The following is a 13,520-nucleotide window of genomic DNA, read 5'->3' on the forward strand; positions in this document are numbered from 1 at the left end:
ATTGGAAAACACCAGAACCCAATTCCTGGAACGTGAAATGTCTGATGGTACTGGAACAATCTCAGGGAAATATGTGAAATTGTTACACAAACTCCAAAAAGATGATACAGTGAAACCTGTCAGATATCTCACGAAAAAACACGTTGAGCCTACTGCATTTGAAAAAAATGAACGTTCGAAGGGCAAAAGAAATATTTTCTCCATGTGTAATTGCTGCTATCAGAACATTGAAAGAAAATGCAAGCTCACACCCTGAAGCCCACAAATTCAAAGATTCTGATGCGACATTGACTTTTATGGAAAATATCAACAAGTGGTTCGCAATGCATGATATTAGCAATACACATTATCATGTGGAAAGTAGAAATCATGATAAGCAACAGTTCTTCTCTTTGGATGATTATCGTCTAGATTGGCTAGAAAATTATTTCCTTTCTTATCTCTATACAACGAAGTGTGCAAGTAGCACACGTCAAAAAGATTTCCTAACTAACGAGACATACGAAGCTATCACGTTGACAACAAAATCAACTGTTCTCTGCATTAAATATTTTTTAGAAAATGGGTACCATTATGTTCTTACTAGGGCATTTTCAAGTGATCCTGTTGAGTCTCTCTTTAGTACATTGCCCCGTATGTCCGGATCAAATGACATGTTGGATGCAAGGGCAGTGAACTTCAGTTTGCAAAAGATATTGAAAACGGGTATTTTGTGCATGTCAAACTTTAGCAGTGTAGAGAACCATGCATCTGACATCACAGATGGACGACCTAGTCAAGAAGTAGATATGCCAGATACCGCTGCTGCACCATATAGTATTTCTGAGTCAGTTTTAAACATCCTGCAACAGCTAATAAACCAATCAGGTAAGCTATAGGCATACTCAATGACAATTAGTCATTTGATTTACTAGTAACTGTTACAGTGTTTCATTAAAATTTTCTGTGGTTTTTGTTATTTATTATTGCAATTTTTTGTAAACCAGTAATGGGTTTTTTTTTACAGACATACCATTACCAAAAATGAAAACAGCAAGTTTGACATACATTGGTGGCTATATAGTACGAATAGTGGAAGAAAGGGTCTCCTGCATAGGGTGCTTAGATTGTATAGCTGAAAACACTAATAGCTCTCCATTGATGAGTCTTATTGCAAATCAAGATTCAGGAGCTCTGCGATATCCGAAACCTACCTTTGTTTCAGTGTTATCAGTCATTCATCGTTTTGGTGAACGGGCAGTACCATTCATGCCAAACAATAATATATTAGAAAATTTGTGTTCGGAAATTGAGCCGTTACTGTGTAGATGCCCTCTCTTGCAATGCCCAATTTGTGACGAAGACCTCCAAAAACGACTTGCTAATATCATTACTGTGAAATTTGTTAGGCCACTTCTAGATAACATTGCAGCAGCTTTAACTGAAAGGCTTGTTCCTTCGAAGAATGTGGCTTATAATCCACTGAGTCGCAAAATCTTGAAACTATGATTCTTGAATCTGCAATATCAAGTGGAATGTACCAGTGCAGTGAGTGAAATTATAAAACTTAGTACAAGTTATGGTAAATATTTACCCTAAATGATTATTTAGAAACATCGCAGTTTAGGCTAGGGGTGCTACTCAGCGAATGAACTACAAAATTACACCTCTGTCATCATGTTACTTAAACTGAAAAGGTTACTATGTGTTATCTTCCCTGCTTTTAAACTCACGCTTTTACCATAATTAACAGAACTAAACATAATAACACTTATTATTTTCTTATTTATTATTTATAAGTGTTTTACGGCCTTAACTCTGCCAGCTAAAATAAATCATTATTATTATTATTATTATTATTATTATTATTATTATTATTGCTCTTTAATCATTTATTTTAATTCATATTGAGTATTTCTTCTGTGGACACCAGAGCTTGGCAGACAGTGCCTCGTGGTGGAATTGAGAAATTATCCAATTTCAAGAAAACATTACTAATGTCTAGACCGTATACAAAAAAGCGAAGGGATATCAAGTCGGCCGTGTTCCTAGACGCCTTGAAATTTACGTTTTTGCGTATTTAGTTTGTTTCGAAATATACATTTCAATATATAGTATTCAATAAATTTCAAAATGCTGTCATTCTCTCTGATTCTAAAGCAGCATTATATGCAATAAATTCATATAAAATGATGTCAATCCAAATTAAAGAATGTCACAAAATGATCCAACAACTTCAAAAACTACAGAAAATAATTCAATTGCAATGGATACCTGCACATTGCGGAATTGCTGGAAATGAAACTGCTGACTTTCTTGCCAAAAAAGGATCCAATTTAATTCAGAATACAAATACAAGCCTACCTTTTACATCCATCAAAAGGCTAATTAAAAATAAATATAAAATCAAGCAAAGCCAAGCACTATGTACCAAAGCCAAAGATAAAAAATGGAGCATTTTAATAAAAAAAAACAGAAATTATTCCAGAAATCCCACGTAAATCTGCAGTAGCAAAATTCAGACTGCTTACAGAACACGATTATTTGGCCAAACACTTGAATAAAATAGGAATTTACACAAATTCAAATTGCCCTCTATGCAACAAAGAAGAAGAAATGACTGAAGATCATCTCATAACCTGTGAAGTTCTACCTGATGGATCCACCACAGAGAAATATTGGAGAGCAAGAACGCCAATGGCTTCGTTGCCAAAGCCCGGCATTAGATAACAACAACAACATATATAGTATTCTATAATATACTTACAATTACAAGTGTATGTACGCCTTACGCTGATAGACTTTATTCTTGAGCATATTTTGTAAAGAGAAAATAATGGAAAATACAGGGACATCGTTTTATTTTTACTTCAACTTTTATTGTACCTGAGTTTTTGAATGTACTTCACTCCCATCCCCCTCTACTAGTGAACTTCCAACCGTTCTCCACACAGAACCAAGCGTATACAAGTCGCCTTAAGGTCATAGTAAACACAAACAGTACTGAGTGAGTATAGTATGCTCCAGAAATATATTCACATTTTTCAATGACGAGAGAGCTTTCAATATTGAATCATATTTTTGCACAGATACTGTCGTCCGTTTGCCTACATCGGATCCTGGTTTCCCGCACCCGCTTCTGGTGGCCCTCTGTAAAGGCTAGTGTCTGGGCTGTCTTAGCTCTTTCCTGAAAACATTAATTTCTGTTAGGAATTGGACGTCTACGTAATATTACACAACTGCTTAAATTAGGTTAAATAAAAGGGCCTCATTAATTAATTATTATCACATGATTTCCCTCCTTTCTACAACCCTGCGAAAAAACTCTTGGACGGACAGTAGATAGTATGTCTGAGTAATTTTATCTTTTCGGATCGGGCAGAAGTGAAGATTGAATTTACAGTACGTAAGTTACTCATTCATAGAGTAGGTACAGAATTATTTCAACATGAGTTACTAGTACGAAGGACGAAACTGGTAATTGGAATTAGGTACAGTAGTCTATAGCGCGATAATATGCAAAAAAGAACTGAAGAATGTATCGAAATGAACGGCCACCATTTTCAAAATTGTGTTTAAATATCCATATTATGATTATTTTGCAATTCAACTTCATTCTCTATATTGTACGCTAATGTGCTATAGACAGTATAATATACACTGCATAATGAATATGTCCGATTGGATAGTTCATTTCGTGAATAAAAACACTTATTGTTAATACTGCACTGTATTTTGATTAAAAAAAAATCTAATGAAAATTATCAAACTCAAAATCGCGATATTTCCTAGTTTACGTAAATGCATGAACTACTTTTCTTCCCTCCTGTACCCAGTAAAGTGATTTGTTTGCATTTTACGCCAGTATCATCGAAGTCCAGTCGTGGAAGGGGATAGCAAACGGTGTTTCCGTTTAATCCAAAGGTATAGCCAGGTTACGATTAGAAATGTTAGTAAAAATAAAATGATGTCCCTGTATTAAACATAAGGTAGAGGTAACGATCTGGTGATTTATATCACCTGACTGTTCCCGTTCCACATAGTTTCCATTGGTTTTATCCGAAACCGCTCAGATTAAGACATACAGTATATTTATAAAGTGTTTCCTTTAGAATCATCCATAATGTCACCCCAAAAAATATGCTCATTTCCTTATGAATTACTCTGTATTTGAGAAATGTTGGCTCTCGATCAGTTCACATTTTCAGACTCGCCTAATTTCACTTCATTCAACACGATACCAATTTATTTCCTCAAAATGAAGCTTGAATTCTATTGAAAGTGAGTATAAACTCGTTTGTTGTGTGAAAACGAATATGAATATCAACGCTACTGCAATGCCTTGACTAACTGACATTAGAGTACGGAAGATGCCGTGGTAATAAATTTTTAATCAATTCTGAGACTCGATTTCAACCTCTGCGAATTATGTATAATAGTACGTGGGATGCTGCTACAGATATCAGAGTGGTTTTGTTGACTAATAAAATATTATGAAGTGTCAACTTTCTTTTGCGTCTGTTATTACATTTCGTTGATATGTATTTCTCTCTAAGATTGAGTATACTTTTCTGCAATAGAAATAAAAAAAAATATGTTATACATTAATAATACACGAAGCATTTAATGACCTTCTATAAGAAACTTGATATCCGATATCTTTAAAGAAATCGAAAGAGAACAACCCCATATATTTTTCATGTCCGAAAACAAATTTATTTCCAATAGCTACGTTATATATATGCCTGCCAAGTGTTATAGATACGATCCTTGATTTCGAGATATTGTGAAAGGTATGTAAGTGATTGCCGTCATATATTCAGCCGGAAAGAGTCCATAGGTTTTTACGAATTTAAAAATAAATAATTACGTTTATTTATTTATTTATTTATTTATTTATTTGTTTGTTTGTTTGTTTGTTTGTTTGTTTGTTTGTTTGTTTGTTTGTTTGGTTGGTTGTTTATTTATTTATTTATTTATTTATTTATTTATTTATTTAACCTAGTAGAGATAAGGCCATCAGGCCTTCTCTTCCCCTCTACCAGGGGATTACAACTACAATATTAAGAATACAATTACAATTAATATTAAATAATTTACAAATACAATAAAAATCAAAGTACTAAAAGATTAACTGATTAATAAAAGCTAGACAGTTTATTGTAAAAGTTAAGAAGAGAGAAACATTTCTTTTATTGATTAAGTAAAAATTAAGCCTACTCTACTCAATAAGAAAATGCTTAATAAGCTTGCTTTTAAACGCTACTAAATTCCGACAGTCTCTGATGTCACTGGGTAGGGTATTCCACAAGCGCTAGAGCGAGATTGTGTATGATGATGAATACGATGATGTCTTATGTGTTGGTATGGCTAGTAAGCGGCTATTTTGAGTGCGTGTGAAGAGATTATGATATGATGACAGGTAACTGAAACGGGAGGCAAGGTAGGTAGGTGTAGAAGTGTGAAGGACTTGGAAAAGGAGAACAAGGGAATGAAAATTTCTATGTTCGTTAAGCCGTAGCCAGTTGTTTAAGTAGAAAGGAGGATTTAATCACACATGTTCTTCATTTAAGTGTTACTCAAATCAGGGAACGGGAGGAATGTGACCTTCTTGAAAGAGAGTACTGATTATAATAAACATCACTCAGACTAGCATTCCAGTAGTCAGGTTATTACTCTTGCCGAAAACACTTGGGCTCGATCTTTTGACAAAAATGGCAAAAACATCAATTTATTTTTTTACATAAAAATTTACCCTAAACACATTTTTAGCACTCTGTCCTGTATTTAACCGCCGTCCTACATTTTTAAAGACCTGGCTGCCATTTTGAAAATTCTTCAGCATTTTCAAAGCTTACACTTCCATTTAGATTTGTTTTTCCTCAAAACTACGCTTTTGGCCAATAAAAAGGTCCCTAGCGGCTTCCACTTGCAATGATTTATATGAAACTTTGCAAGAACGCTCAACAAATTCCAATACACAAAGTAGTGAAGCGAGGTATAACAAAAAATGAAGGACAGGGAAAGAATGAAGGATAGTGAAATAGAAATAATGAAGGAAATAGAAAGAATGGAGGAAGGGAGAGGGATATAATGAAGTGAAATTTAACTAAAACTTATAGGAAGAGACAGGAAAATAACCAAGAAAATTAACGAAACAGAGACAGAGAAATTATGGAGGGAGGTTGATAGAAATATTTAAGGAATTGTCCGGGAAAGGACGAAGGGAAATTTAACGAAGAAATTAAACAAGCGACAGGAAAATGTTGAAGGGAGTGTTAAATGAAAAGTGGATGGAGAAGGGAAATAATGAAGGGAGGTAAGAAAAAATTGAAGAAAGGTACAGGGACATAAGGAAAGAGGATTTAACTACAAAATGAAGGGATGGGGAAATACTCAATTGACATTTAACGAGAAAGTGAAAGAGGGGCAGAATAATAATGGAGGTTTTGAAGAAGAAAATTAAGGGACATGGTAATATTGTATGGAGTTGAACGAAAAGTATAAAGGAGCCATAGAGGTGGGTTGGAAGAAGGGACAAAGGAAAGCAAAAAGGAGGCACGATAGATAGGAGAAAGGAAAATTGGACAAAGGGAGAATGAGCGCAAGGGAGTACAAGCGAAAGAAACAAGGATGGTATAAAGCGAAAAATACGTAATATACCAACAAATTAGATTAAAAATGTGATGGAATTGTTGAATGTGGGTGAATGAATTCACAGACAGTAACTACTTAGAAACTGCTCCTGAAATGTTCTCAGAAGTGGTTCACTGGAAGGAACAAAGTTGACGTTTCCATAAATTGGGATGGGGCTCTGATTTCACTGCGATACGTAAGGACAATGCGCCCAGTTTGTCACTGTAAATATTTTACTGGACGGTGATCTCTTCGGTCGAGTTGCTCACTGGGTGAGGCGAGGCATTCGCGCTATAAACCAGCAAGTAGGTTTACGAATTAGCTCATGCGTTATCAAACAGATGGCGGCAGAGAGCAGAATTTTCAGCTGCATGTAGTTCAGCTGTTCTCCACAAGAAGGAAACGTGCATGGTTTTGAAAACCGGCGCCGCTGTCTTGCTTTATTCAACGAAAAAGTATGTTTACGGTATATCTTAATTACTAAATTTAATTGATTAATTTTACTTATTTATTTCCCTTAGTTTAACCTCTCCCTTTTAGGTTCATTTACACGACCCACGCCACCCGGGCCTTACAGGGCGGCGACCTATCGGGAGAGGAATTAATCTATGGATCACATACATACTTTTTTGACCACACAAGGACATGGAGGGCCTCCCCGGATGAGGGATCAGCACAATGCCAGGGCCACCTCCGATACAACACAAACATTTAAGACATTACACATCATTCACTCACACATATGAAAGGATTAAGGGAAGGATCGCCGTCCATGGCCGGACTTTCAAGAGGTACAATCCCGGCATTTGCCTGGAAATAACTGAGGAAACCATGAAAAACCTCAGGATTGTCTGTCCCTAGGATCGAAATCCGGACCTCCCGAATGCAAGGCCAGCCCTCTACCTCTCCGCTAGCCCGCTCGGTATTTATTTATTTATTTATTTATTTATTTATCTATTTATCTATCTATCTATCTATCTATCTATCTATCTATCTATCTATCTATCTATCTATCTATCTATCTATCTATCTATCTATCTATCTATCTATCTATCTATCTATCTATCTATCTATCTATCTATCTATCTATCTATCTATCTATCTATCTATCTATCTATCTATCTATCTATCTATCTATCTATCTATCTATCTATCTATCTATCTATCTATCTATCTATCTATCTATCTATCTATCTATCTATCTATCTATCTATCTATCTATCTATCTATCTATCTATCTATCTATCTATCTATCTATCTATCTATCTATCTATCTATCTATCTATCTATCTATCTATCTATCTATCTATCTATCTATCTATCTATCTATCTATCTATCTATCTATCTATCTATCTATCTATCTATCTATCTATCTATCTATCTATCTATCTATCTATCTATCTATCTATCTATCTATCTGTCTCTGTCTCTGTCTCTGTCTCTGTCTGTCTGTCTGTCTGTTTATTTATTTATCTATTTATTTATTTATTTATTTACGTTGATTTATTTTTTTATTATAAAAAGTATAAATTTAAAGTATTTTGATGCTAAAAAGAAAAATATTTCGGTAGTTTCGCAGAATTACTTGTGTCAGTACAAATCGGTATAGAATATTTTTCGAAATCTATGTATAATTGCGATTAAATTGAAAGAGGTGATTTTCGATGAAAAGCTCAGACACGTAAAACCTTGTGCAGTGTCCAGCAGAATGATCTCTCCGATTAGAAACAATAAATAATAAGAACAACATATACGAGGGGGTCCAGGAAATAACGACCGTTCGCGCATACCCGCCGCGCAGCTGACTCCCCTTCCTTGTTTGAAGGTCAACTGGCTTCCTTAACATGTGTTCTCATAATGTTGTGACTACTGGTTGCAACAAGTCGCCATTGTGCATTTTGTGTTACTTAAAAATGAACACGTGATTGATAATCCCGCCGACTGTGAGGTGAGGAGTGTGATTCGATTTTTGAATGCCCGACATTTGAAACCTGCAGAAATTTACCGGCAATTGAAAGAAGTGTATGGTGATGCTGTAATGAATGAAAGAAATGTGAGAAAATGGTGCGAAATGTTCAACTCGAGAATTGCTGGATCAATTCGGTTGGGAAATCTTCGATCATCCGCCCTATAGTCCAGACCTTGCTCCTAGCGATTTTCACCTTTTCACTAAGCTGAAAGTCTTTCTGGGTGGTACGCGTTTTGGAAGTGAGGAGTATAACACGGGAATTCTAAAGCTAGTGAACAGATACGACAAATGTTTAAATGTAGGTGGTGATTATGTACAGAAGTAAAGGAAGCTTCAGTTATGTAACAGACTTTGTTTTTTCAAATAAATATATATGTATTTTTAATTATTACAACAAAACTGTCGTTATTTCCTGGATCCCCCTCGTACTACTCAAAATTTCATTTTACCGTCGAAGAATGTTTGTCATTTTGACATCACTTTGTTTTAAAGATAATATCGTCCAAATGCTTGCCCTCACGAGCTATACACTCCTCAAACAATGACTGTGCGTCCTTCTTCCTAAAGAAAACACGGCTGTATTATTCTAAATTATGATAGTTTTTTATTAATTTGTTATGTATAAATGATAACATATTTTCAAATAGCATTTTAAGAGTTGTATTCCTGTCTCTTTCCTCATTGAGAAACTTTACGTGTCACTTTTAGTCCTGCCACCGCGGCAACTCTTCAAACATAAGTGTACGTTGGGTTGTAGACTCATACGGCGTTTCAACCTGAGAGATTATATATATTCTTTCAGATCATTTCTTTAATGGTTATTAAATTTCTAAAGGGGTCAGTTTTATAATTACTTTTATTTTTATGTATAGGAATCCTTATTTCCTTCTTCTTTATATCTGTCTATAATTATAATTTATTTTATGCTCGACCATGCCGAAATGTAGTAATTATACACCTGGTAGCAGTCCTTTAATGCATGTCATTAAAGAACACCTACTCATTAAAGTTCAGGTGTTTTCAGCCAATGACAACTCAGCTTACAGGTGTTCAGCCAATAACGAGTCAGCTTTATACCGTTACAAAACCGCAAGTATCGATTATTCTCGGATATGCAATCGAAAGAGAATTAGCGAAAAGTCACGGAGGCTGGAAATCCAATAATGTCGCAGAAGGTTATGTTCTGCTACTATAATAATTAGCGTTAATTGTAAATAATATTCAAATAAATTCAATTTGTCATCTCGTTTTTCAATGTCGAATTCAATAATCAAAGTTATGCCAAGTTTAACGGATTACACAAGGTCAATGACATTATTGTTCCTCGCAAAAAATCAATACTTTCGCGTCTGCGCACATCTCACAATTCACTTCCGATCTTGTCAGATACAAATAAAATGTATACATCTGAATACTGTAATTTCAAGTTAGAAATATGGTCGAGCATAAAAAGTCGTATGAAACTCGCCTATAATGGTAATTAAGAAGCTCGTATGAAAGTTATGAAACTCGCTTGCGCCCGTTTCATAAATGTCAATACTCGATTCTTAATTACTATCATTATAGGCTCGTTGCATAATGCACTATTATATTATTCTCACTATTATTATTTTTTCTTACCTTTGTAGAATATAGTCTGTACGAGATGCAGTGAAATGTATTAGTTTTCTTTTCACATATGATTCATAGAAAATTGTTAGAAGTGAAAATTTACTTTGTGATTGGGGCCGCGGACCGAATGAAGTAACTCTGAAATCAAGCAAAATGCTTTTATGTGCGTTTCTTGCACTATTTTTTAGCTAGTCATGCGTCCGTTCTCTTACAGAGATAATTTCCCGAACTTTTCCACTGCTGTATTCCCCCTCACTGTAATAGTGAAACCTTATGTTAAAAGCAAGCAGTGGTAGAGCATTCGTCTAGAGATCGAGAGGTCCCAGTTTCAAACAGGTTTATCCTGTAAATTGCTTATAATTTTAATTCTTCATTGTTTAATGTAATCAACAATAACATAATTGTTGAAGACATTTACTTAGTGCATGTTTCTTAAACAAAAACAGTTATTTTTAAAAGTAGGACTGCCATTACTTGAACCACTTTATTGATCGGTTGTGATTGTTGCCGTGTGACATCTGGTGGGAATTATTGACAAGGGGAAGAAACAGTTGAACGTCAGTGTTACAAGCACTTTTCGCACGCTACCGTATAATAATAATCATTTTAACACGCTTCCCTAGCATTAAAAGATCTACTTTTAGTAACAGCTGTTTATAAAATGTATTGTTGTTGTTGTTTAGTCAACTGTCCGAAGAAAAGCGATACCAACAATACACCACTTATGAGGCACCTAGGCCAGGAGATAATGGGGTAGGGTGCCCAGTGCATTTCCTCATTCATTGCATACATCGCCGACAAGCTACATATTACACTAGTTAGGCTTCAGATGCTTACAAACAATGATAATGTATTTTGGGTTAAAATTTTGTTTACGGACTCAATTGAATTTCTTCGAACATTGGAATTTCGTACAATACCATAGAATAATGTAGGTATCTGTGATTATGTTGTATTAGTAATTTAATGGTAATAATTAAATTTCATTAAATTACCAAGTAAAAAATTAGTTCCAGCTCACAACAATTTTTTTACTATGTTTGACTCAAAGAGTAACGTAAGCGTCTATTATCATTTTAATATTGCGGAACTCACGATTACAAACAAGTTTTGTAGTTTTTAATATCCAATACACAGCTGTACGCCAATTACGCACGAATCGTAATTGTAAATACTTTCGGTAAGTCTTGAAGTTTTTAATAACCAATATTGGAGAAAAAATTACACAAATGAAGATCGACATATTGGCATTGTGATGTCAGAGAATCTGAGCTCTAAATATGTCAGCAATCCTGCAGGTCATGGCTTCGTGCGATACTGTTTATTGTAGTGTGTGTGTGTTTTGTTTTATTCTGAAAAGTCATTATTTCTCAGAACTGACGACAGATGGATTTTGGAAAATAGGAAAATTATGTAGGAAAATTGACATTTCCCTGAAAACTACTATTTTTCTGCGTATCTTTGGGTTTCACGCTTCAAAATGAGGTGTCACTCATTAAAATTCGTTCAGTCGTTTTCCCGTAATTTCAATTACCAGTTCAAATATATATATATATATATATATATATATATATATATATATATATATATATACATACGTTTGTGGAGAAAAATAGTAAACCACATGTTTAAACCAATTTATGTCCAACTTACAGTACGACGCCGTTCCGTCTGTGGACAGCTTTACTCTCGGGAATATAAAAACGATTTCTTGTATAATTCTAACAAAAGTTCATGTTGTATGCATTCTCAATAAGCCACGTGTATCTTTTGAATAATATCTCTCAAAAATAAACCAGAAACAGCTATATCATTCGTAACTTCATAAAGTGTAATGAGAATTGCTGCTAAACTCATAAAATATTAGAAATTATGTCTTACATTCTTATACTCATTCACTTTATATTAAAAACTGAGACCCAGTCTTTACATTCCATGTATATTAACGGACATCGTTTCAACATTATTATTTGGAGAATTGAAAGGGAGTGGACCCGAAGTTTCGCTTCATAGATATGTGCATTGCGCTGGAACAAGTTAGTGCATGACTTGCAGAAATGAACCGTGTAAACATTCTTTATTCCGAGCGTCCTTTGTGCCATTGTGAAGGAATGTAATTTGGCAGTCATTTTCAGATTGCCTTAACACTCTCCACCAGCATTCACTAATTTGAGCGACTTAGAAAGTGAAAGTGAGTCTTCATAATTTCAAACAGCTGTTGAATAACTTGTTTCATGATTGTATTCGGAAATAAAGAGGCAAGCGGTAGCGCAAGGCTAATAACGCTACATGCCGGACATTGCGGGTTCGACCCCCGATGGGGTCATGGATTTTTCCATTGATCTAATATTTCCGGCCACAGTATGGCCGTGGAGTTTACTCAGTCTCTAACAGAAATGAATACAAAAACATTTCCTTGGGGTACACTACTCCGTCAACTTAGTAGAATGCATTTGAGTCTAAAGAAAGCAGCAAAACAATACAACGTGGTCTGTTGTGACGAGAATCCAAGCCCCCGCATACCGGTAAGGCATCATGTCACAAACACGTTCACGTCTGAGTATTTCTGACAAAGTAAATGCTATTCAATACCTCGAAAACGGAGCAAATACTAAGGATATTGCTGGAGAGTTTAAAATAATATTTATTCATTTACATATTTATTTACTTATTTACTTACTATTTCTCTTACGTTTGTGATATAAACGATTGTAGCCTGCGATATAGCACATAAATCCAATTTCTACTCCTGTAATCATCCTTCATCAGAGTTATAACTTACTTGTAATTGTACGGGAGGTAAAGGGTCTCCTTTTTAGCAACAGAAGTACGAGCTTCAAATTCACAATAGTAATATGCGTTACAGGAGCGGTATGTTGAAGTTTTTATGTTCGAGGAAAAGTTTGAAAAAGCGAAAAGTAGCTGAGCTTTTTTAATTTCCGAGAATTGAAAGAAAACATACCGCTCGTGTATCGTACATTATTTTGTGCGAAGATCGTTTATTACATACCTGAAAGACGAATTTATAATTAGTTGCAATGAAATCTCCATATTGGTTTCTGTTCAATGACGGCAAATTTGCAAAACAAAAATATCTATCTTCAACATTGTTGCTTTAATATGTTTTCTGTGTTTACTATACTCCAGCAGGCCGTGATATACGTCTGTCTTTTTTTCCCCCAGTCTATAAATGCGAACTTACAACAAACGGTAAGGTTATGTAATTATTTATTTTTCATTTTAATATTTTAACAATATTATTTATATACCATATTACAGTAATAATATCGGCATCTGGAATCGTGTTAATTTTTTCACGGCTTC

The sequence above is a fragment of the Periplaneta americana genome, chromosome 1, assembly GCF_040183065.1.
Source record: "Periplaneta americana isolate PAMFEO1 chromosome 1, P.americana_PAMFEO1_priV1, whole genome shotgun sequence".
Lineage (NCBI taxonomy): Eukaryota > Metazoa > Arthropoda > Insecta > Blattodea > Blattidae > Periplaneta > Periplaneta americana.